This window comes from Schistocerca cancellata, chromosome 9, assembly GCF_023864275.1.
Source record: "Schistocerca cancellata isolate TAMUIC-IGC-003103 chromosome 9, iqSchCanc2.1, whole genome shotgun sequence".
Lineage (NCBI taxonomy): Eukaryota > Metazoa > Arthropoda > Insecta > Orthoptera > Acrididae > Schistocerca > Schistocerca cancellata.
The window spans coordinates 364748518-364773481 of NC_064634.1; positions in this window are offsets into that span (position 1 = coordinate 364748518).

The window sequence follows — 24964 nt, forward strand, 5'->3', positions numbered from 1 at the left end:
AGGCAGCAAGTCTTATAGCAAGTGCACTAAGTAAACCTGTTGCAGAACTCGTCTTAACGTGCAAGAATGCTAAAGAAATCTGGGACAAATTACGCGCCCGATTTGAACGTAGCAGTACTCAGCGTTTGAATATGTTGATTGAAACATTTTTCCGCGTTAAACGTGATGAAACGGAAGATATTAGTGCACATGTGGCCAAACTGCAAAAGTTAATTGTGGACCTGAACAATGAATTAGCAAAACATGACGAAAATACACTATCTGAAAGAATCTTAAATGGTCGAATTTTGTCTACACTGGGAAAAGACTACGACAATTTTAAGGATCTCTGGGATACGATACCGACAGAAAAGCAAAGCTTGAATTTATTGACTGAAAAACTCTGTACTATTGAACTGCGTGAACAAGACATTAATGGAAGTGCAGCTTTTGTCGTTTCTAAAACAAGAAAACGGCAAACAAGTAATCAGCAAGTAAAGATGACGAAGTCACAATTAAAACAGAAGTTTCCGTGTAATATATGCAAACAATTAGGTCTCTGGCCAGCAGAGTGTCCACAGAACACTCGTGACAGCAATAAAAGAAAAGAGAAGAAGCGAGAAAGTGAACACGCTGCATTTACTTCATATGCTATGGGTGTGTGTACCAGTAATCACAGTGACACAAATAAATGGTATTGCGACAGTGGCGCTACAAATCATATCACTCCCAACAAACAGTATTTTGTTTCGTATAGTGAATTTGATGCTCGTCAAGTAATTTCATTGCGAAAACAAAATGTCAAAATGTGTGCGTACGGTCAAGGAACAGTTTACATTCAAATTCGACGAAACAATAAAGTGTACAATGCTAGAATGGACAATGTTTTGTACGTCCCTGATGGAAGTGCTAATCTGTCTCTGTGAGAGCCATTGCCTGCAGAGGCTACAGTACTAATTTTAGTTATAATAATGTCTGTGTTCGAAAACAAGTCAGTGGCAATATTGTTATGACAGGTTATGTGAAAAATGGACTTTATGTGTTGAACATGCGTGTTGTTAGAAATGCAAAAATGAATCATGTAAACTTGATGACTTCATCCAAAACATTGCAAGTGTACCATGAAAGGTTTGGTCATCAAAATAAACAACATGTGAAGAATATTTTCCCCCTCAGGAGACACCGCCTTAACGAAACACTGTCCGTGTGGGCGAGGGGGTTTGTGTGATCCAATGAAGTGGAGGGCTATGCCGGCAGTGGTGTAACTACCGGCAGGGCCTCCCAAACTGGACAGGTCTCCATAGAGGATCCAGACAAAGTATGTCTCACAAAGTCCCGTCCAGTGTCCTGTCCTATCCTATTCTGTTCTGTCCCATCCTATACATTCCCTTCATTTCCTTTTCCTCCTTGTGATTGTGTGGCAGCAGACACAGTCCCCTAATGTGGACAGCGGAAGATCCTCGGAAACCAGAACAACGTTGATGCACATAGGCCTTACTGTGAAGGGATGGATAGCGTTCTGTAGTCGTGGTGAAGACAAGCTATCTAAGGGGTAAGGCCCTGAAATAAAACCTTGGCAGGTGTCCAGGCCATGAAGTGGCAGCCCCACCAGGACACTCGGGGGCTGTGGGCTGATAACCCACACCACCAAAAAACACATATCACAGAAACTAAAAGGAGAAACAGCCAGATGGATCTTAAGGATATGACCTTTGGCCTGAAGAGGAAAACCCGTATCGGTTTTTGGAATGTAAGGACGCTGAGAGAGGCAGGAAGGCTAAGACAAGTTGAAAAAGAGATGGAGAACTATCGACTAGATATAATGGGACTAAGTGAAGTAAGGTGGCCAGAATCTGGGGAATTCCAAACACAAAATGGTGGAAAACCAGATGGAGCCATCGAGAAAAAAGCATTGGAATGGAATCCCCAGGGAACAAGGAAAAGAGGAAGACCAAGGGGCACATGGAAGAGGATAGTGGAAGGGGAAGCAAAAAGAGTTGGCAAGACCTGGGCAGAATTGAGGCAAATGGCCAAAGACAGAGACGGATGGCGAGTTCTCCTGGATGCCCTGTGCCCCCATAGGGGCCAAAGGAATTAAGTCAAGTAAGTCAAGTGAAGAACATTTTAAAAGGAATGAACATTAATGTGGAAGATGCCAAGAGTGAATTTTGTGACAGCTGTGCGGTTGGAAAGATTCATAGGCTGCCATCCAAAACACGAACAATACGCTCTACCAGTACTGGTGAATTAATCCACGCGGATGTCAATGGACCAATGAGCACGAAATCTTTTGGAGGTAAGCATTATTATGTATGTTTCAAAGACGATTTTAGTAAATTTCGTCGAATTTTCTTTTTAAGACACAAAAGTGAAGTGTATACTGTGCTTAAGCAGTTTTTAAATGAAGCACAAACTAATGGACATGTTGTCAAACAATTTAGATGTAATGGTGCCAAAGAATTTAACAATAAGAATGTCAGCGAACTGCTTGCAGACAGGGGAATAGAGCTACTGATTCCTCCTCCTTACACTCCTGAACAAAATGGTGTGGCTGAACGGGAAAATAGGACCATTGTTGAAGCTGCACGCTCAGTGTTAAATCCGAGTAAATTACCTAAAGGGTTGTGAGCAGAGGCATGTAGCACAGCAGTCTACCTAATAAATCGTACTGGAAAATCTTCAGTTGAAAATAAAACCCCTTATGAACTATGGTTTAATCGACCAGTAGGACGACTTGATCATCTCAGAATTTTTGGCACAGGCTGCTATGTTCACATTAACAAACAATTCCGTTCCAAGTTTGATGATAAGGCAGTTTTTGGACGACTTGTTGGATATGTTAATGACAAGGATGGGTTTAGGGTTAGGATTCCATCTAAAAGAAAAGTGGTGTTGAGTCACGATGTGAAATTTAAGCCAGAAATTGTTTGGGATTTACATAGTGATCATGTTGAATTTGAAGTCCCTCAGGAAGAATTTAATGATCCGAATTCATCTAAAGATGACCAACGTAAATCTCCTAGACTGTACACTTCTGGAAGAAGTCAAACTCAAGAAAAAATTGGCATTCTCGATTCTAGAGAAAGTCAAGAGTCGAGTGAATCTGATGAAAATAAAGAAGATTAACAGGATTTCTAAAAGCAGAAGCTGCTGAATCTTCTAATGAAGAGAAACAGGAGAATAAAAGACAATGAAGAAATCCAACCTGGATGAAAAGTGGTGAATTTTGTATGGCAACAAAAGTTGGTGCACTTGAATACAAAGATCCAAACTGTTTTTCAGAATTATTGCAGTCAAATGAGAAGGAAGAATGGATGCAAGCTATCAGTGAAAAACTTCAATCACTGAAGAAAAACAATACCTGGGTGCTGGTTGACTGTCCGAAGAATGCCAAAGTATTGCAGAACCTCTGGGTTCTATGGCGAAAGGTCGCAGTCAATGGAGGTACTCGCTTTAAAGCCAGATTTGTTGTAAAAACTGTATTCAGAAAGCAGGAATTGATTATGACGACGCCTTTAGCCCTGTGGCACATTATGACACCATACGAACTCTGTTGGCTGTAGCTGCTTCAAAGAAAATGCTGCTAGAACAATTCGATGTAAAGACAACTTTTTTGAATGGAATACTTGAAGATGAAGTATATATGGAACAACCAGAAGGTTTCGAAGATGGTACAGGTCGAGTGTGTTTCTTAAAAAAGAGTCTTTATGGATTGTAGCAAGCACCAGGTTGCTGGAACAAACGTTTTGTTGAGTTCATGAGGAAAGCTGGTTTTTCAAACAGTGATGCAGATCCATGCCTATTTTATCGTGGACAAAATGGAAATAGCCTTTATGCGGCAAACTACGTAATGATGGCCTGATTGTTGGCAGTAACAAGAAAGAAATTGCTGTTTTTATGGATATTTTACAACATGAATTCGAAATAACAACTGGCAGTCTTGACAATTTTCTTGGCATAAAAATAAAGCAATATGAAGATGGAGCAATAATGATAAGTCAAGAGAAATACACAGAAGAAATTCTGCAAAGATTTCGAATGGCAGAATGCGATACAATCTCAACTCCTATTGGATGTGAGGACAATAATGAAAACGAAGAAGTTTCGTCATCTGTACCCTACCGCGAAGCAATTGGTTGTCTCATGTACCTTTCAACAGTAACTCGTCCAGACATCACTTTTGCAGTCAATAAAGCTGCTCGAGCAATGGAAAAACCAACCACTGAAGACTGGAATAGAGTAAAGCGCGTTTTCCGGTATTTGAAAGGGAACTTAAATTTTGGAATTGTATATAATAAAAAATAAGAGTTAAAGATTTACGCTGATGCAGATTTCGCAGGTGATAACTGGACAAGGCGCTCAACAACTGAAATTCTTGCAAAGCACTCAGGTGGTGCAGTGTCATGGACCAGTCAGCTGCAGAAAGTAGTGGCCACATCCACAACCGAGGCGGAAATAATTGAAGCTAGTGAAGGGGCGAAAGAGTTAGTTTTCTGCTATCTGAATTAGTGGAAATGTCGGGGCAGCCTCCAGTTCTTTACATTGACAATGCTAGTGCATTGAAGTTAGCAAAAAATCCAGAATATCATCGACGTTCTAAACATATAGAAGTCCGACATTTCTATGTTCGGTGAGATTTTCTTGGAACACGTTGATGGACACAACCAGTTGGCAGATATTTTGACGAAACCCCTTGAACGAGTTCGATTTAATTTTCTATGTTCAGAAATTTGCATGCAAGAGACAAAGCAATAATTTCATGATTTTTTTGTTTTGGAGAAAGTGTTAAAAAGAAAAGAAAAAAATTCCTTATGTGCTGCTCCATGACTCTGCTGTCGATATCTTTATTCTTGGCTTGTATGTAACTTCTGTGTGTTTTTACAGTAAATGTATTTTTTTCGAATCCAGGGTGTAATTATAAAGTTAATAAAATGTTTTCTTGCCTTTAAAATAATAGTTTTCATCATAAACAATTAATTTTTATCTTAGTCACTGAGTGTAAACATTAGAATCAAGTGACAATTGTAAATTTATATGAGCTTTCAGCTGTTCTTGACCTGAAGTGGAGTCAGTAAAATCCCATGTAAACACAATAATGTTCTTATTGGCGCAGTCACTTGTTTATATTTACAGCACCAGCGAGCTCTCAGTATCCTGGCTAACAACAAAAAGAAAGTAGAACTGTTTATACAAGAGCCCTACTTTCCGATGTAACTTACGTACTGAGAATAACAGACATCACTTTGCATAAAAACTTAGAAATTGGGCTTTTAGGAACTCAGCAAGTACGTAACCGAGAGATTTTTTCATAAGTGTGACTCCTCAGTTGCGAACTACCGCAATGTTACTTGTAATCTACCGCAAGCTGGTAATAAATCTTGCATGCATGTGTCTATTTTGTATGGAGGAACAAACACAGTTCAGAAAAAATTACAAAGAGGAAAGAGGGGGTGTGGTGACACAGAGTCCCTGGTCACCAATCTTTGTGCCAATGTCCTGGATTCAATTCCAAACCTCACCACTGTGTGTCATGAGGTGAGGGCATGCATCACTGTTGATGGTGATCCGTCTGTTGGATGACGATGTTTTCGGCAGCCCCCTTGATGTTCATTGAGAGGAGTAGGCTATGTGCTGATAATAGTTTCACCCTCTTCCTTCCCACATCATCTCCAACATAGACACGACACTATACTACATATACACCTATTGCAGTCATCTTCATACAGCTCCCAAGTTATTTTACTTTACTAATGTTGGATGGTTGAGAAGAGGTGTGGAGGAATGGTCCTGTGGTGCACCAAGGCGCCAATAAAGCGTCATTCAGTCTTTAATTTCTGAAAGTTTTACAATCAGTCTGTCTTCTTTGCAATGCAGCCTAGCAGCAACTGTGCAGTCCCTTGTTGCATGGAGGCTCATGATAGCCCATCAGCCTCTGGTAAATAATCTGGTGGCACTGCCGCTGTTATAGCATGAGGGAAGCCCTGTGCCCCATCATAGGAGGGTGCGCTGGCCGTGGTGGCCGGGTGGTTCTAGGTGCTTCAGTCTGGAACTGAACGACTTCTGCAGTCGCAGGTTCGAATCCTGCCTCGGGTATTGATGTGTGTGATGTCCTTAGGTTATTTAGGTTTAAGTAATTCTAGGGGACTGATGGCCTCAGATGTTAAGTCTCATAGTCCTCCGAGCAATTTGAACCATTTTTTGAACAGGAGGGTGCGGCGCCCAGTGCATCTCTGTAGCCTGACATGACCATAGACCTCTGTTGGTATTGAGGGTAGCTGTGCTTAGGCTCAGCTCCATAAATCTGCTTGCCTGTGTTGTTGTTTGTCATGATGGCATGTAGGCAGAGGACCCAACAACGTTATGGAAGACAGTGCAAGAGGCAGTCCCAGTACACAGCCAGTAAGGCAGGAGTTGCATTTCTCACGATTGGTGGCATAGGCGACCTGCTCCCAAGTCGAACAATTCAGAGATGGGCAGCATAGTTCCTCATTCATGGGAGATCAGCATGGCCCTCATCTTCGGGTAGTCACGGGTTTGACCAACAGGAATGCACCTTGCAGAGTTGATTTTCCCTCCACAGCCAGACAGCTGTGGACATTTAGCAGTAGACTCCAAACTGATGGTAACTGGTAACACTTTTTGTATTCACCAGATCATCCTGCAACTGCTACAGCAGGCCTTCCACCAATACCAGTGATGCAGAGGGGTCACCAGTCTCTGAGAATGAGTGCAAGAGAGGTGAGGGTGGTATAGCAGTCGATGACGTGATGCCCCCATATTGATGACAGACTATTCTGTGAATAAGTAAAAGCAACTGTAGCTGGGTATGGTATACATTTGTGTGTATTACCTGTAATGTACATTATGGGAACAGGTTTGCTATGGATACCTAAATACAGTACACTCATCCACTACAACATCTAGCTACACTTGGTCCAGGATATGATGTTCCTAAAGCACCTCCATATAATGTAGAGCATGGGGAATGTTCTGTGTTCGGCTTGTACAGGTGCTCTTGAGAGAGTCGGCTCTGGCCTTTCGGTCGAGGTAGGTTACAAGACAGAGCTCTCGCTGCTCTGGACAGCCTGCCTTCTGCTGGCTGTCTAATATTCTTTCATTTAAGTGTAACTGTTTGACGAAGTTACTGAAGCTTTGACTTCAACGTAACTTTCCGAGTACAGTTGGCAATTGAGCGTTCTACATACAAGCGGCCTATGTTGTCTGTCTTGAGCAGTTTTTGCTAAAGTTGACTATATCGGAGATACTGTGTGACTTCGCTTGTTAAAATCAATCACTGTACCGTCATTGATTGTGTGGCGAGCCTTCTTCATCTCCCTCAGAGGCGCATTTGTATTGATAGGAAGTCTTTAGTCTGGAACAACCAGACCAGGATAATTTGTTTGGGGCTATACTTGCGACAGTATCATCACCACGATGGGACGTCGAAGCAACCAGCCATCGCCTCCGGTATGCCAGATCGTGTCCTTGCAGTTAAGAAGACAGCTTGGTGATGTATGTCCGCATCACCAGCACATTAGGGAATTGTGCTCTGTGATAATCAGAGCTCAGCAGAGCGCGCCTGTTCCCGTCTTTTCTTATGTGGTTCTGTCTTGGATGTTCATTGTCTGAGTTCTCACTACTGTAGCAGAAATTAATGTTGGGTTGGCTGGATGTTTCTCTTAAGATTTGAGTTGCAAGGAATTGGCTCCACATACACAATGAGACATCAGTTTCAACGTTTCTTGGAGGGACAGTACTGACGTTGATGACAGAGAGAAGATGGTGGTGAAGTCTGATAACATTGACAGGAAAAATATTCATGCCACACACCCTCAAAGTTATAATACAGCTATGCTTTAATGTCTTGCTGACCTTTATTTTATTGTTTCCTGTGGTGTTCTCATGACACACTGCACATGTTCCATATAGACTAGGAAGTTTTCCCCATGAGTGTTCTTCCACAAAAATGGTCAGATATCTTAGTGTAATAAACGAAATTATTTTCACGGGAACTGCGATATTCACAAGATGTTTTTCAACTGTTTTTATGCATGAAGTACACATACAGAACACAGTAGCTTTATATATGGATTCTGGAGTCCACATTTGTGCGAAAATGGCATTTATTGGACTCAAATAGTTTACAGGTTGCAGGGATAGCTTATACATCAGAGAACGAAGACAGAAGTACAAAACAAGCAGAAAAAGAACGTGGGTTGAAAAAATGTCATTGTGCCGTACAGTGGTGAATTTTGCATTTGTTACGTCAAATTTCCTCGGGAACACCGTACTACGAGAAAAACTGGTTTATCTTTGTTGCCAGTCCAGTCTAAATTTTTGTCCAGTAGTTATGTCTCACTAAATATCCTTCCCCTCGAGATTTATAGATTTTCTTTGCGTCTTGTATTTGGCTTTTATTAGTTCAACTGCTTTTTTTTTACTGGCGTTAGCTAGTGAAACCACGTAAGTGTTGATCACTGACGATTGCAAAACTGTTTCACACACAATCCATGGAGATACTTAACAGTAAATAAGCCATCCATACACACAAATATTTAAACAAATAACTCTGTTACGTTACTTGATGTATTCTTCACAAAAATGTCTTTCACCACTGTTGCAGTGTCTGATTACTTCAGACCATTGCTTTATCAAACATTACAAATGCCTGACAACATGCAAGAAAGTTCCATGTACTAATCAGTCTGATCCTACCCGGAATATATTTTCACTTCCAATTGCAGCCATATTGCAAGCAATTTCATTGTAAAATATTAAATACAGAACCACATGTATAAAAATCCAATTTAGAAACGTAGTAGATGGCAAGGAATTTAATACATTCATGTCTTACAATTCAAACTGCTGATCACTGCTTCAATTACCCTTTCATCATATATAATGAAACTATAAATTTAAACAAAAAAATAACGAAATGAAACAATTTATAACAGCAAAAAATAACTAAAAACAAAGAGCTGTTACCAGCCACGAAAAACACGCTGAAACGAAAAATGGAGATGGCTGTTTATCAAATGGAAATGTGCTTATGTGTCACGTGATCAACAACTGATAGATGATTCAGCCATCAAACATGTCTTCTGAGAAACGTTGAAAGTGCCTTGATATGATGTGATTGGACAGGATGGCCACTGTGGGTGCTGTCATCTGATATGCACTGCAGAATGTTTTGATGGGATGTGACATGATGGACAGTGTTAATTGGCTTTAAATCAAAGTGTGTCAGATCTATACTTTTGGTACATAAACATCCTCACTGGCAGCACCACTTCTCTTCTAGGTCTCAATGACATGTTTCTCTTAGTAGTAGTGTGAACACAAGGTTTTTTCTTTTTTTTTACGTTTAATTTCTTTCACAGTTGTCTGTGGAGCGTACTTCATTTAATTCTGTATCAGATTTGTTCTTCTGATGTCAAAAGACATCATATTGCCAGTTAAAACACTCACATGATCTTTGCACCAAGTTGCAATATTCCATTGTGTTTCTTCTTTAAACCAATTTGTCAGTGTGGTGAGAGAGCTGCGATGTGCAGAGCTGCAGACATCTTCACTGCTTGATTGCACATGAGTGAGTAAATGCTTCGACCTCTGTAGGTAGTATTCGTATAACATTTTATGCACTTACATCCGTGGATGTATATGCTGACCTCTTGCTCTATGCAACATTCAGCAGGGAGGGGATAAGTTTAGACACTTTGCACAACTGACAGACTCTTGCCCACTAAAAGAGTCATGCAAATGGGCTCTTGGCACAAAACGGAGACAGTTCAGCTAAGGGAGCCAAAACTGGCAGGTGTTGAGGCCTGAAGCCAGCAGCCCTGCCAAAAGAGTCACCCTGCCCAGCACCCGTGATGCGATCAAGGAACATGTTTTAACTGCAGACAAGTTTCGAGTTTGACTAGACCCATATGGTATGTCAACAGCTGCAAAAAAGGACAAGTGAAAGTGGATGTTAAAGTCACTGAAAGGTGCTACATGGAAAGTTAGACGATTAAGAAGCAAAGAGGAAGAAATAACAAATATGAGATTTGTTTAAAAATATTACAATAGTTATCGCTGCTGTATCTCAAACAAAGCAGAAATTGCAATGCATTGAACACAATGTTATTATGAATTATTGATGAGATTTCGCAGATTTGCTGTAGCTATATTACTATTTGAAATTTTGCTTGGAGCGACATATAGAAGCATGTGCATGTGAGCTTAAACTATTAGTGGCACTTTTATAATTGTAGCCATGTATCGGTCCCCATTGGGGAATTTTCAACTATTTTGAAAAACTTGGACTCTTTGTTGTGCTATCTGCCAGACAGAGGAAAACAATTTATTGTTTGTTGGGATTTCAATGTAGATTTTCTGAAAGAGTCCATTAGAAAGCTTGACCTTGAAGTATTACTTGATTCTTTCAATTTGACATTAGTTATTGATTTTCCTACATGGGTGGTAAAGGAAAGCAGCACACTGATAGATAATGTTTTCATAGACCAAGACAAATTTAATCAAATAAAAACTTTTCCTGTTAAGAATGGTCTGTCTGATCATGAGGCACAGCTAGTTAAAGTATATGATATAGCTCCATACAGTTATGCAAACCACTCCTCCACAATAGTGCATTCAATTAACGATTTAACAATTCAAAATTTTAGGGAAAGCTTGCAATGGTTAGACTGGGATGAGATGTACAGTGAACATGATGCTAATTTTAAATTGAACCTATTTCATGATACCTTCACGAGTATATTTCAAAACTGTCTCCCTAAGAACACATCGAAATATAATTGTAATAAACTATGTAAAAAGCCATAGCTTACTAAAGGGATAATAATTTCTTGAAAAAGGAAATGTATCTTATAGCTAGTGAAACATTATAAAAACTACTGCACTGTATTAAGGAAAGTTATTAAAAGGTCCAGAAGTATGTGCATTATGTCTGAGATAGGCACATCTGATAATAAAATTAAAACAATTCGGAATATTGTTAAAAGGGAAGTAGAGCAACTGAGAGCATGAAAAGACTGTATTTCTATCAACCACAACAAAAAGTTTGTTAACAAGAAGTAAGAAGTAGAAAACATTTTAATGACCTTTTTTTAAGTGTTGTGGAGAAAATAGGGTCCAGCTATTCATTAGAAAATGCAAGGCAGTATATGGAAGAGGCAGTACCTATGCAATTTGATAAAATTGAAATTCAACCCAACTCTCCTACTGAAACTAGGAAAATAATAAATTCAGTCAAAAGTAAAAGCTCACATGAAACTGATGGCATTTCCAATGGATTACTAAAAGCTTGTTCCCAACAAATAAGTACGATTCTCAGGCACATATGTAGTAGCTCACTGAAACAGGGTATTTTTTCAAATAGAGTGAAATATGCTATTGTTAAACCATTGCATAAAAAAGGGGATAGGTCTGATGCTAACAACTACTGCTCAATCTCACTTCTGACAGCTTTATAGAAAATTCTTGAAAACGTAATGTATTCAAGAGTAGCATCACATATTTTAAAAATGAAGTTCTAACAAAATGTCAGTTTGGTTCTCAGAAAGGCTTTTCAGCAGAAAATGGAATATATGCTTTCACTGATCAAATATTAAATGTATTGAATAACCAAACATTACCTATTGGGATATTTTGTGATCTCTCAAAGGCTTTTGATTGTGTCAATCATGAACTTCTTCTAGATAAGCTTAAGTATTGTGGTATGAGTGCGACAGTGCACAAATTGTTTAATACATACTTAACTGGAAGATTGCAGAAGGTTGAAATTAACGGTACAGATAGTCTGAAAAAATCAGCAGAGTCCTCTTACTGGGGAGGTATCAATAACAGTGTCCCACAGCGTTCAGTCTTGGGTCCCTTATTGTTCTTAATATATATTAACGACTTGCCACTTTATATTCATGAAGATGGAAAGCTAGTTCTTTTTGCTGATGGTACAAGTATAGTAATCACACCCAACAAGCAAGAATCAACCGAGGAAATTTTCAAGAATGTCTTTCAGAAAACTGTTAAGTGGTTCCCTGCAAATAGACCCTCACTAAATTTTGAGAAAACACAGTTTATACAATTCTGTACAGTAAGTGGCATAACACCATTGATAAATATAGACTATGAACAAAAGTCTGTTGCTAAGACTGAACACGCAATATATCCAGGTATTTGCACTGATGAGAAATTGAATTGGAAGAAACACATTGATGATCTGTTCAAAAGGTTAGGTTCAGCTACTTATGCTGTTAGGTTTATTGCGTCAGTTGGAATTAAGTTAACAAGTAACCTTATAAACAGAGATGGTAGTTTTTATTTAAATTCTGCATGGAATTCTGATTTCGTCCTTATCAAACACAGAGGGACAGAGTTAATTCTATCTCACCTGTTGATTATTAATTTCACTGTCGATAACGTCTATTGTCAGTCATCTTAGGTTTGTGATGGTGCTAGTGTTTAAAGTGTGCGTGTATTTTTTTATCGTTCCGAAGTTTCTCTGCAAACCGACATTTTAACTTCCTTTGCACGACTCTTAATTGCAGCAGTTCTGCCTTGGAAACAGTAGGGTGTGCTCCTGTCGAAATATCGGCAGCTGTCGACGACGCCACCCAGTTGCATTCCTTTAAGTTATTTGAACAATGTGCATCTTGATTAGGTCAAGAAGCAAACAGAAGAAAATCATTAGATTTACATACAGAGGAGGAACATTGTTAGAAATATCTGTAAAATATACCCCACCTCCCCGAAAAAAACTTGGGAACACGTTTTAAGTAAATCGAAGATTATGTTGTCAGAAAACAAGCACTAGCCTATACCAGTGAAAATGCTAAACAGTGCACGCAGAGAAACACTACAGTACAATGGGTCAAACACTATAAATCTCTTTGGTATGCAGACAGGCAACAGAAAATCAGGAAACAGAATGCATAGACTTACAAAGTCTTTGTGATTTACAGTATGTGCAGAAGAGATTATGGATATGATGATTTCCTTGAAAAACAGAACAGCGTCAGGCACAGAGACCATCAACAGGGAACTAAAATATTACAGAATTTCGATATACTTCAAACTGCTAAATCTACTCAATATCTGTTGTAATAGAAGTGTGAAAATGAGAGAATAACAGCAAGCAAAAATTATGTTGCTCTTGAAAAAGAAGATGGAGGTAACTGCCAGAAACATAGAAGGATTAGTTTACTGACGTAGCATATAATGCTCACATTGGGATCCTGAACAGTACATGAAAAGTAAAATAAGATTATTTATTAAGTAAAGAACAAATGGGTTTCGATAGAGAAAGATCAACAGCAGACACAATGTTTAACATAAAATAGGTCTTTATAAAACGTACAGAATTTAATCAAGAGGCCCACTTTTCATTTGTTGAGCTGTAAAAAATCTCTGCTAAAGTTAACAGAGAAAATAAATGTGACATATTGTGTTGGTAGCATCAGCATACATGGTAGGGCTATATGTACAGATATGAACGACTGATCAAAGAGAGGGGAGAGGAGAAGATGGATAGTGGGAAGGGGGAGATGGACAGAGTAGGAGGGGAGGTGCAAATGGACAGATAGACAGATAGGAGTAGTAGATGGAAATAGAGAGAGGGGGAGGAGGAGATGGACAGAAAATGGTTCAAATGGCTCTGAGCAGTATGGGACTTAACATATCAGGTCATCAGTTCCCTAGACTTAGAACTACTTAAACCTAACTAACCTAAGGACACCACACACTTCCATGCAGGATGTGCAAGAGCTGACATGTGAGAGAATTATAGCACAATCAGCCTAACAGCTCATACATACAAGTTGCTGGCAAGAATAATCCACAGAAGAATGGAAAAGAAAATTGAGGGTGTATTAGGTGACAGTTAGTTTGTCTTTAGCGAAGGTAAAGGCACCAAAGAGGCAGTTAAGATTTGGCGACTGATAATGGAAGCAAGACTAAAGAAAACTCGACCCGTTCACAGGATTTGTCGACCTGGAAAAAGGATTTGAAAGGTCAAATTATGAAACGTCCCCTTAGAACAAATTATACACGACTGTACTTAACCTGACACACAATATTATTAAGCGCAACGCAATTTGACTATCAAAGATCCCTGCAAAAGAATGGCCCTGAGCAACTTTAACCTATACCTTTCACAAATCACTTACCTCACAAAAATCTTCGTTACTCGAACTACTACAATACAGCGAGCGCCACTATTGCCAGCTAAATAAAAGATTCAAACTACAGAAGGCACTAACTACTGATAGGGATAGTTAGCAAATGAAAGATTTTAATAGAGAACAAACACTGTATTTACCTTTATATTCATAATATATATAGCAGTTCATGACAAATTACAAAACTCCGCCATCTCTCTCCCCACATCCACCACTGCTGGCGGCTCACCTCCAACTGTGCAACGCTACGCGCTGTTCACATCCAGCTGCCGCTGCCTAACACTACAATGGCAGACAACAATGCAAACTAGCCACAGGCTGCACACAGCACAGCCAGTGATTTTCATACAGAGCGCTACGTAACATTGCCAATAAGAAAACATAAACAGCCTACTTACAAAATGATGCAAGATTCTCTAAATTATGAGGAAAATAGGGTAAGCTACGGGGATATATGGGTAATATACAACATGTACAAGAGCCAAGAGTGGATAACAAGAGTGTAAGACCAAGAACGAAGTGCTCGGATTAAAAAAGTGTCAGACAGCAATGTAGTCTTTCGCCCTAACTGTTCAATCTATACATTGAAGAAGCAACGATCCTTTCAAGTGAAAGGATATCAATGGTAAGATTCGCTGATGACATTGCTATCCTCGCTGACAATGAAGAAGAATTACAGGATCTGCTGAATGAAATGAACAGTCTAATGAGTTCAGAATATGGATCGAGATTAGATCGATGAAAGGCAGATGTGATGAGGAGTACCAGAAATGAGGAGAGCGAGAAATTTAGCATCAGGACTGATAGTCACGAAGTAGATGAATTCTGTTACCTAGGCAGCAAAATAACCCTTGACAGACAAAGCAAGGAGGACATAAAAATCAGACTAGCACTGGAAAAAATGGCATTTCTGGCCAAGAGGAGTCTACTAGTTTCAAACATAGGCCTTAATTTGAGGAAGAAATTTCTGAGAATGGAGCACAGCATTGTACAACAGTAAAATATGGACTGTGGGAAAATTAGAACAAAAGAGACTCGAAGTATGTGAGATGTGGTGCTACAGACGAATATTGTAAATTAGGTGGACTGATACGATAAGGAATGAGGAGATTCTTCACAGTCGGAGAGGAAAGGAATATATGGAAAACACTGGCAAGATGATGGAACATATCTTCAGACATCAGGAAGCAACTTCCATGGTACTAGGGAGAGCCATAGATGGTAAAAACTGAAGAGGAAGACAGAGACAGGAATACCTCCAGCAAATACTTGTAGGTTACAAGTGCTACTGTGAAATGAAGAGACTGGCATGGGAGTCGGATTCATGGCAGGCCGCATCGAATCATTCAGAAGACTGATGACTTAAGGAAAAAGGCACAGGTTCCAAAACCATAAAGTAAAATGCAAAACGTTTTCAGAGCTGATGTGTACTGTGAGCATAATTTATTAGTTTCGAACTGGAGATTAAAACTGAAGAAATTTCAGAAAGGTAGGAAGTTACAGAAATGGGACCTGCTAAACTGAAAAAAACTAGAAGCTGTTGAGATGTTCAAAGGGAGCACTAAGTAACGATTGACACATAGAGGGGAACGCAATACAATCTAAGACGAATGGATAACTTCAAGAGATGAAATAGAGAATGCAACATCGGATAAAGTAGCCAAAAATGCAAGACCTTGTGGGAAATCCTCAGATTACAAATGAGCTAATTTAATTCATGAAAGAAGAAAATATAAAAACGCGATAGCAGAAATAGGTGAAAGGGAATAAAAACATCTACAACATGAGATTGACCAGAAGCGCTAAATGATAGAACAAGGATGGCTTGTTGAGTAGTGAAATATTGTAGAAGCATACTTCACTGGAGTAAAGATAGACGCTGTCTCTACGATAATTAAACCTTAGGAGAAAGGAGCTCTGATGGCAGCCACATCCTCAGCACTGATGGGAAAGATGAAGTTTGGAAGGAGTTTATACAAGCACCACACAAGAGAAATTAAGTTGAAGACAATGTTATAAAAAGGAACTGGCAAAAGTAGTGAATCAACCAAAACAGGGAGAGAAAAACTAATTAAATGAAGGTGAGATAGGAGATATGATACTTGTGAGAACAATTTGACAGAACACTCAAAGATCTAAGTCGGAACAAGTCCCCAGTAGTAGACAACATTCCTTCTGAATTGCTGAGACGTTGGGGAGATCAAGCCATGACAAAACTATTCCGTGTGGTGTCCAAGATACATATGACAGGAGAAATATTCTCTTAAACTTAATGAAGAGTGTAATACTACGTATTATAAATAACGCAGTTGCTGACAGGCATGAATATTAACGAATTACCAGTTTAATAATTCATGATCTTACACAGAAACAACCGTATTAAATTGAAGAGGAATGTAGGCACAGGTGAAGCAATACTAACACTATGAATTACTTTAGAAATTGAGTTAGAGAAAGAGAAACTTTCCTTTATGCATTTGTAGATTTAGGGGAATCTTTGACAATGATGACTGGAATACAGCAGGGATAAAGTGCAGGAAGTGAAAGGTTATTACAACTCGTATACAAACCAGACAATCGAAGGACCTGAAACGGAAACATTGGTTGAGACAGGACTCTAGCCTTTCCCTGATGTTATGTAATCTGTATCTTTAATTATTTTATTTATTTATTTATTGTCAATCATTAAGCATTAAAATGCAATCAATGTCGTCTTTTGTCTAAATGGACACTGAGCTGTGCTATTACATAAACAATATAGATGATGGAAAAGGCATTTTAGATCATTTATATCTACCAGGATACAAAACTGTCACTCATTCTGCACATGATATATTCAACATGTTCAGATACCATATATAAGATTAATTTAAGTGAAACTACTTTAGTGCTTAAGACCATCTTTAATCAAAGTGACTCTAATTAGTACTTAACATCATCTTTAGTGCATTTTTTGAACTCTTCTATTGCACTATTGCACAAAATGCTTTTTCTATAAGACATTTCTACATGGAGTTTTAAAACATACTATTGAAACATTGTGTGTCTGCACTGGCAATATTTTAAATAGTTTTACCAAACGCATTTGCAAATTTTTTGAGTTTTCTTCAGTCTAACAACTGTGATGTCAGTTTGCTGTCTTATGCATGTGTTATTTTGACAGACAGATTGTCACAGTTTGTGAATGGCTGGTTTTCTTCTGAATATATTAGACAACTTAGTATAAACAGGGACCCAAGTGTAAGTATTTTTATTTTTTGAAATATGGTCTACAAGAATCATTATCTCCCACTCCACAGATGTATCTGGTTGTCTTTTATGCTAAATGAGAACTTTTTTGCTTTATGGGAATGCTCCCATGACAAAATGGCATATGTCAAGTTACTGATGATAGAGGCATAGCACTAATCGAGCAGTAGCTTATCACTAATGAAATCCCTTACTTTATCTAAGAAATATGTAACATATGCTAACTTAGTACAGATATAATTGATATGACTCTTTCATGTTAATTTCGAGTCAAGATGGATCCCAGAAAATTTAGCTGAAGCACAGTCGTTGCCATGATGTGTAATACATAAGCTAAAGAGAATATCTGTTGTTTTTTCATAATTAATATGCAATACATTAATTTGGAAACACTTACTGGCTCTGCATTGATCCCTGAATTCCTGCTGTAATGCTCTCAAGTCTTTCACAGCTGTAACAAAATTTGAATGTGGATTTCCACAACATAACATTGGCAAGTCATTTGCATATATAACGAAGAGAAAAGGTAAAAAAAGGAACCCTGTGGCACTTTATGCATAATATTCAAATATTTGACCTCACCTTTGTTGGACTGTACAATTTGTTTTCTGTCACTCAGATAGTGATTTGACCAGTGCTACCCACAAAAAATTGCTGCTACTCTCTGAAACTTTTCTTGTTCTAGAATACTCACATAAGGTAGCTTGTTTATGTTCACACATGTGCTGTGTAGACATACTTTTTTTACTGTTACATCTTGGTTGTTTTTACCCACTTACCAAGCATTTACTTACAGTGTTTTTGGAGTCCAACTGCTTTTACATGCTGACTGGACACTTGATTTTAACAAATACACTTGGGCTGGAGATGACAAATTGTCATTCAAATGAGTATGACAGTTCCTGATGACTTTCTGATTTGCTGAAAAGTGGAATGGGTAATGGTTTCACATCCCTTTATCACTTATTTATGATTAGTCGTGTAGATGAAAACTTTTTTTCTGTAAAGCACATCATGATACAGGACAAGTCAATTAAAAATTATAGAAGGATGGTGATGGTGGTGGTACATATTCTGCATGGCAGGATGCATATAAAATATATAGGCAAAAACATGAAGCTATAAAATGCAATAGTTTAAATTATTTTATTAAGTAGAAATGCACATTAGTGAATAACAAATTAAAATTTACATTACTAAAAAGTAACCCACATGTTTACATACTTAGCATTGTCAAGAATATTCCATACAGATGGATCTCTACTGGAGATTATTCTTTTATTATCAAAATTTGTCTGCATAGTGCACACACATAAAAACTACATGCTATACAGTATTGTTAATACAGAGTCCAACTTATAAAAATTAATTAAATTTTTGGTGCAAGAAATTCATGTACAGAGTAGAAACAGTCACATAGTAATAAGTCATTTAATTTAATGCTTATTATTTCTGGAGTTTTGCTTGCCTTGATTTTTGATGGGAGGTGGTTGCATCTTTTAATGCCCATAGACTTAACCCCACTAGCATATAATTTCGTTCTGCGAGCTGTAATTTGTTATTGGGTTTAGTTTCTTATGTTGTGTATTTGGCGGTCTACATTTCTGTGGAGGGATTCAAAGTGCTGTACTGTAAAACAAGCTAATCCCATTAAACAGAGGTTGGATTTATAACCATTTAAACAATGGTTTACAGTGCTCAGTTCTTTTTTAAATGTCATTATTCTTACCACTTGTTTTTGTAGTTTGAGAATCACGAGAGATTCAGAGCTAATCTCCCAAAATAACAGGCCATATCTCAAGACAGACACAAACATGGCATTGTGCACCAGCTCAAAGTATCTACACTGGCTGTGTCTTTTAATGATCTTAATAAATAACGGATTTTATTAAGCTTTTGTGACAATACCTCAGTATGTGATTTCCAATTTAGAGTGCTGCTCATGATAACTCCGAGAAACTTGGTGTCCTGGCTGTTTGTAAAGTCATAACTATAACTGTATATAAAGGGGTATGACTTTGTCTTGTGAGGAAGCTAATACTTACAGTTTTCTGTGTATTTAAGAGTAGTAGATTTGTTTCAGATCAAGATTGTAATAGACAAGCAGTTTCAGTGACTGTGTCTTCGATAAGTCATTTCTTCTTCTTGTCAAAACATGTGTCATCGGCATACAGAAAGGAGTTTCCATGTTATATATGCTCTGAAGGTCATTAATGTTGTTGTTGTTGTGGTCTTCAGTCCTGAGACTGGTTTGAGGCAGCTCTCCATGCTACTCTATCCTGTGCAAGCCTCTTCATCTCCCAGTACCTACTGCAGCCTATATCCATCTGAATCTGCTTAGTGTATTCATCTCTTGGTCTCCCTCTACGATTTTTACCCTCCACGCTGTCCTGCAATACTAAATTGGTGATCCCTTGATGCCTCAGAACATGTCCTACCAACCGATCCCTTCTTCTAGTCAATTGTGCCACAAATTCCTCTTCTCCCAAACCCTATTCAGTACCTCCTCATTAGTTATGTGATCTACCCATCTAATCTTCAGCATTCTTCTGTAGCACCACATTTCGAAAGCTTCTATTCTCTTCTCGTCTAAACTATTTATCGTCCATGTTTCACTTCCATACATGACTACACTCCATACAAATACTTCCTGACACTTAAATCTATACTCGATGTTAACAAATTTCTCTTCTTCAGAAACGCTTTCCTTGCCATTGCCAGTCTACATTTTATATCCTCTCTACTTCGACCATCATCAGTTATTTTGCTCCCCAAATAGCAAAACTCCTTTACTACTTTGAGTGCCTCATTTACTAATCTAATTTCCTCAGCACCACCCGACTTAATTCGACTACATTCCATTATCCTCGTTTTGCTGTTATTGATGTTCATCTTATATCCTCGTTTCAAGACACTGTCCATTCCGTTCAACTGCTCTTCCAAGTCCTTTGCTGTCTCTGACAGAATTACAAAGTAATCGGCGAACCTCAAAGTTTTTACTTCTTCTCCATGGATTTTAATACCTACTCCGAATTTTTCTTTTGTTTCCTTTACTGCTTGCTCAATATACAGATTGAACAAAATCGGGAGAGCCTACAACCCTGTCTCACTCCCTTCCCAACCACTGCTTCCCTTTCATGCCCCTCGACTCTTATAACTGCCATCTGGTTTCTGTACAAATTGTAAATAGCCTTTCGCTCCCTATATTTTACCCCTGCCACCTTCATAATTTGGAGGAGAGTATTCCAGTCAACATTGTCAAAAGCTTTCTCTAAGTCTACAAATGCTAGAAACGTAGGTTTGCCTTTCCTTAATGTAGCTTCTGAGATGTCGTAGGGTTAGTATTGCCTCACGTGATCCAATATTTTTACGGAATCCAAACTGATCTTCCACGAGATCGGCTTCTACTAGTTTTTCCATTCGTTTGTAAAGAATTCGCGTTAGTATTTTGCAGCCGTGACTTATTAAACCGATAGTTCGGTAATTTTCACATCTGTCAACACCTACTTTCTTTGGGATTGGAATTATTATGTTGTTCTTGAAGTCTGAGGGTATTTCTCCTGTCTCATACATTTTGCTCACCAGATGGTAGAGTTTTGTCAGGACTGGCTCTCCTAAGGCTGTTAGTAGTTCTAATGGAATGTTGTCTACTCCTGGGGCCGTGTTTCGACTTAGGTCTTTCAGTGCTCTATCAAACTATTCACGCAGTATCATATCTCCTATTTCATCTTCATCTACATCCTCTTCCATTTCTATAACATTGCCCTCAAGTACATCGCCCTTGTATAGACCCTCTATATACTCCTTCCATCTTTCTGCTTTCCCTTCTTTGCTTAGAACTGGGTTTCAGTCTGAGCTCTTGATATTCATACAAGTGGCTCTCTTTTCTCCAAATGTCTCTTTAATTTTCCTGTAGGCAGTATCAATCTTTCCCCTAGTGGTATACCTGTAAGCCTCTACATCCTTACATTTGTCCTCTAGCCATGAGTGCTTAGCCATTTTGCACTTCCTATCGATCTCATTTTTGAGACTTTTGTATTCCTTTTTGCCTGCTTTATTTACTGCATTTTTATATTTTCTCCTTTCATCAATTAAATTCAATATTTCTTCTGTTACCCAAGGATTTCTACTAGCACTCGTCTTGTTACCTACTTGATCCTCTGCTGCCTTCACTACTTCATCCCTCAAAGCTATTAATTCTTCTTCTACTGTATTTCTTTCCCCCATTCTTGTCAATTGTTCCCTTATGCTCTCCCTGAAACTCTGTAAACCTCTGGTTTAGTCAGTTTATCCACATCCCATCTCCTTAAATTCCCACCTTTTTTCAGTTTCTTCAGTTTTAATCTACAGTTCATAAGCAATATATTGTGGTCAGAGTCAACATCTGCCCATGGAAATGTCTTACAATTTAAAACCTGGTTCCTAAATCTCTGTCTTACCATTATACAGGGTGATTCAAAAAGAATACCACAACTTTAGGAATTTAAAACTCTGCAACGACAAAAGGAAGAGCTAAGCACTATCTGTCGCCGAATTAAGGGAGCTATAAAGTTTCATTTAGTTGTACATTTGTTCGCTTGAGGCGCTGTTGACTAGGCGTCAGCGTCAGTTGATGCTGAGATGACGACCGCTCAACAGAAAGCCTTTTGTGTTATTGAGTACGGCAGAAGTGAATCGACGACAGTTGTTCAGCGTGCATTTCGAACGAAGTATGGTGTTAAACCTCCTGATAGGTGGTGTATTAAACGTTGGTATAAACAGTTTACAGAGAATGGGTGTTTGTGCAAAGGGAAAAGTTCTGGACGGCCGAGAACGAGTGATGAAAATGTAGCACGCATCCAGCAAGCATTTGTTCGCAGCCCAGGAAAATCGACTCGCAGAGCTAGCAGAGGCAAATTCCACAATCAACGGTATGGGGAGTCCTACGAAAAAGGTTAGTTATGAAACCTCATCGTCTGAAATTGGTTCAAGCACTATCTGCAGCTGATAAGATTAAAAGAATCGTTTTCTGTGATTTTATCCTTGCTCAAATGGAAACAGATGAATCTTTCGTTTCAAAGATTGTGTTTAGTGATGAAGCAACTTTCCACACTAACAGGAAAGTCAACTGTCACAATATATGTATATGGGGCACTGAGAATCCGCGGGAAACAACTCAGTATGAACGTGACTCGCCTAAGGTGAACGTTTTCTGTGCCATTTCAGCCAATAAAGTTTTTGGTCCCTTTTTCTTCGAAGGTGCTACTGTAACTGAACTACAGTATCTGGAGATGTTAGAGAATTGGCTGTTCCCTCAGCTCGAACAAGAAGCACAACAATTCATATTTCAGCAGGATGGAGCGCCACCACATTGGCACTTATCTGTCCGTAACTACCTGAACGTCAACTACCCGAGGCGATGTATCGGCCGCCAGGCAGCCCGTGACAGAGCACTTCATCACTGGCCTCCAAGAAGCCCTGATCTTACCCCCTGCGATTTTTTCTTATGGGGGTATGTTAAGGATATGGTGTTTCGGCCACCTCTCCCAGCCACCATTGATGATTTGAAACGAGAAATAACAGCAGCTATCCAAACTGTTACGCCTGATATGCTACAGAGTGTGTGGAACGAGTTGGAGTATCGGGTTGATATTGCTCGAGTGTCTGGAGGGGGCCATATTGAACAGCTCTGAACTTGTTTTTGAGTGAAAAAAAACCTTTTTAAATACTCTTTGTAATGATGTATAACAGAAGGTTATATTATGTTTCTTTCATTAAATACACATTTTTAAATTTGTGGTATTCTTTTTGAAATACCCTGTATGACTTGAATGACATGAGTGTGCTAAAATTAATTGCCCTTTACTACATTTATAAAGTTGATTTTTATATGATCTGGCACTGTATTTAATATTTTGCAATGAAATGAACTGTAATATGGCTGCAACTTGAAGTGAAACACGTACTGCAGGCAGAATCAGATTGATTAGTAAGGGAAATTTATTTGCATTATGTCACGCAATTTTAGTGGCTCATAAAGGAATTGTTGAAATCTTTAGACACTGCAGCAGTGGCAAAATGCTTTTTTTTGTGAGGTATACATCATTTACTGTATTTGAGTTGTTCCTTTAAGTATATGCTTGTCACTGGCTTATTTATTGTTTAGTGGCTGTCTGGGTTGTGTGTGACCCTAGTGCAGATAAGACACTTGAACTATTAAAAACCTAATACAAGGTGTAAAGAAAATCTATAAATCTAGAAGCGAAAAGTATAAAGGAAGATATAATAATGCAAAAAAAATTGCACTGGTGCAACAATGGAACTTAATCTTAAACAAAACAATTTTTCAGAGGATGTGATGGCAGCTCGTAACACTGTATCCATTTTAGTAATTCTGGGTGCAATTTGATACAACAAATGAAAAACTTGTGCTTTTACTTTCTAAAACATAAAGTGCATATTCCTTGATCTATACTGTGTGAGATTCTCCTTCTGTACCACGTAATGACATTTTTCTGAATCATTTTTTTGTGTTGTTTTGCACTTCTTCTTCCATCTCTAATATATAAGCTATCTATGAAAACTGCAAACCGTTTCAGTCCAAAAAAAGTCATTTTCGTACAAATGCGAACTCCATCATCCATGTATATGTGCTACTGTGCTGTATATTGACTTTATGTGAAAACAGCTGAAAATCATTTTGTGGAAATAGCAATTCCCACGAAAAAACAGTTGAGGACAGCCATGTGATTGAGGTCACATGACTTGAGTCGATCTGAAATGTCGTGATGTGATGGACAGTGTGAACTGACCTTAAAGATTTCTCTTCAGAACGAAAATTTCGACATTGATGCTTGTTGGTGAATGGTGACATCGCCTTTCAGCATCTGAACTTCACCTATTTTCATCACGCTTTTTACTCATGTTATAGTTGTTGATATTGATATTTGCGACTTTTGACTATTTACTTCATTATTTTACTTTGTTTTGTGACACATTGTAAATGTTCACTGACGACTGGTATTCTTTTCCATGAGTGTTCTTCCAGAAGAATACCCAAATATCTGACAGTGAAAAATAATTTAGGAATGGAACCACAAGCAAACTCACTGTCAAATGGAGGTGTGCTGGCACTACATTGAATGCCAATACAGCGTCACTTTGCCAACTCATTACTGAATAGTAAAAGTGAAGTTGTAAGACACTATTTTTACAACCTGTTCTAGGCCACCAGTCTGTTATGTATGTTCTGTGTTATATTGTGGCCTACTGTGTGGCACTCTATTATCTTCAAAGATCCTTTATCATTACGAGACGATCCTTGGACAAATAAAGATAAGTAACTAAATAAAAAGCAAAAGCTTGGAATACTGTATCAGAATTAAGGAACAAGCAATGAAATGATATAATGACCAGTGAAAACCTCATAACCAAAGTTCTGCTATGTTTTGTGGTAAACTGCTGAGGGGTGAAACAACAGAAAAAGAATCCTCATAACATTTCAAAATATTGACATTTATTTGATAATGAGAATAAAATAATATTTTTAAGGTAACACATAGATCCAGCTTACGTTA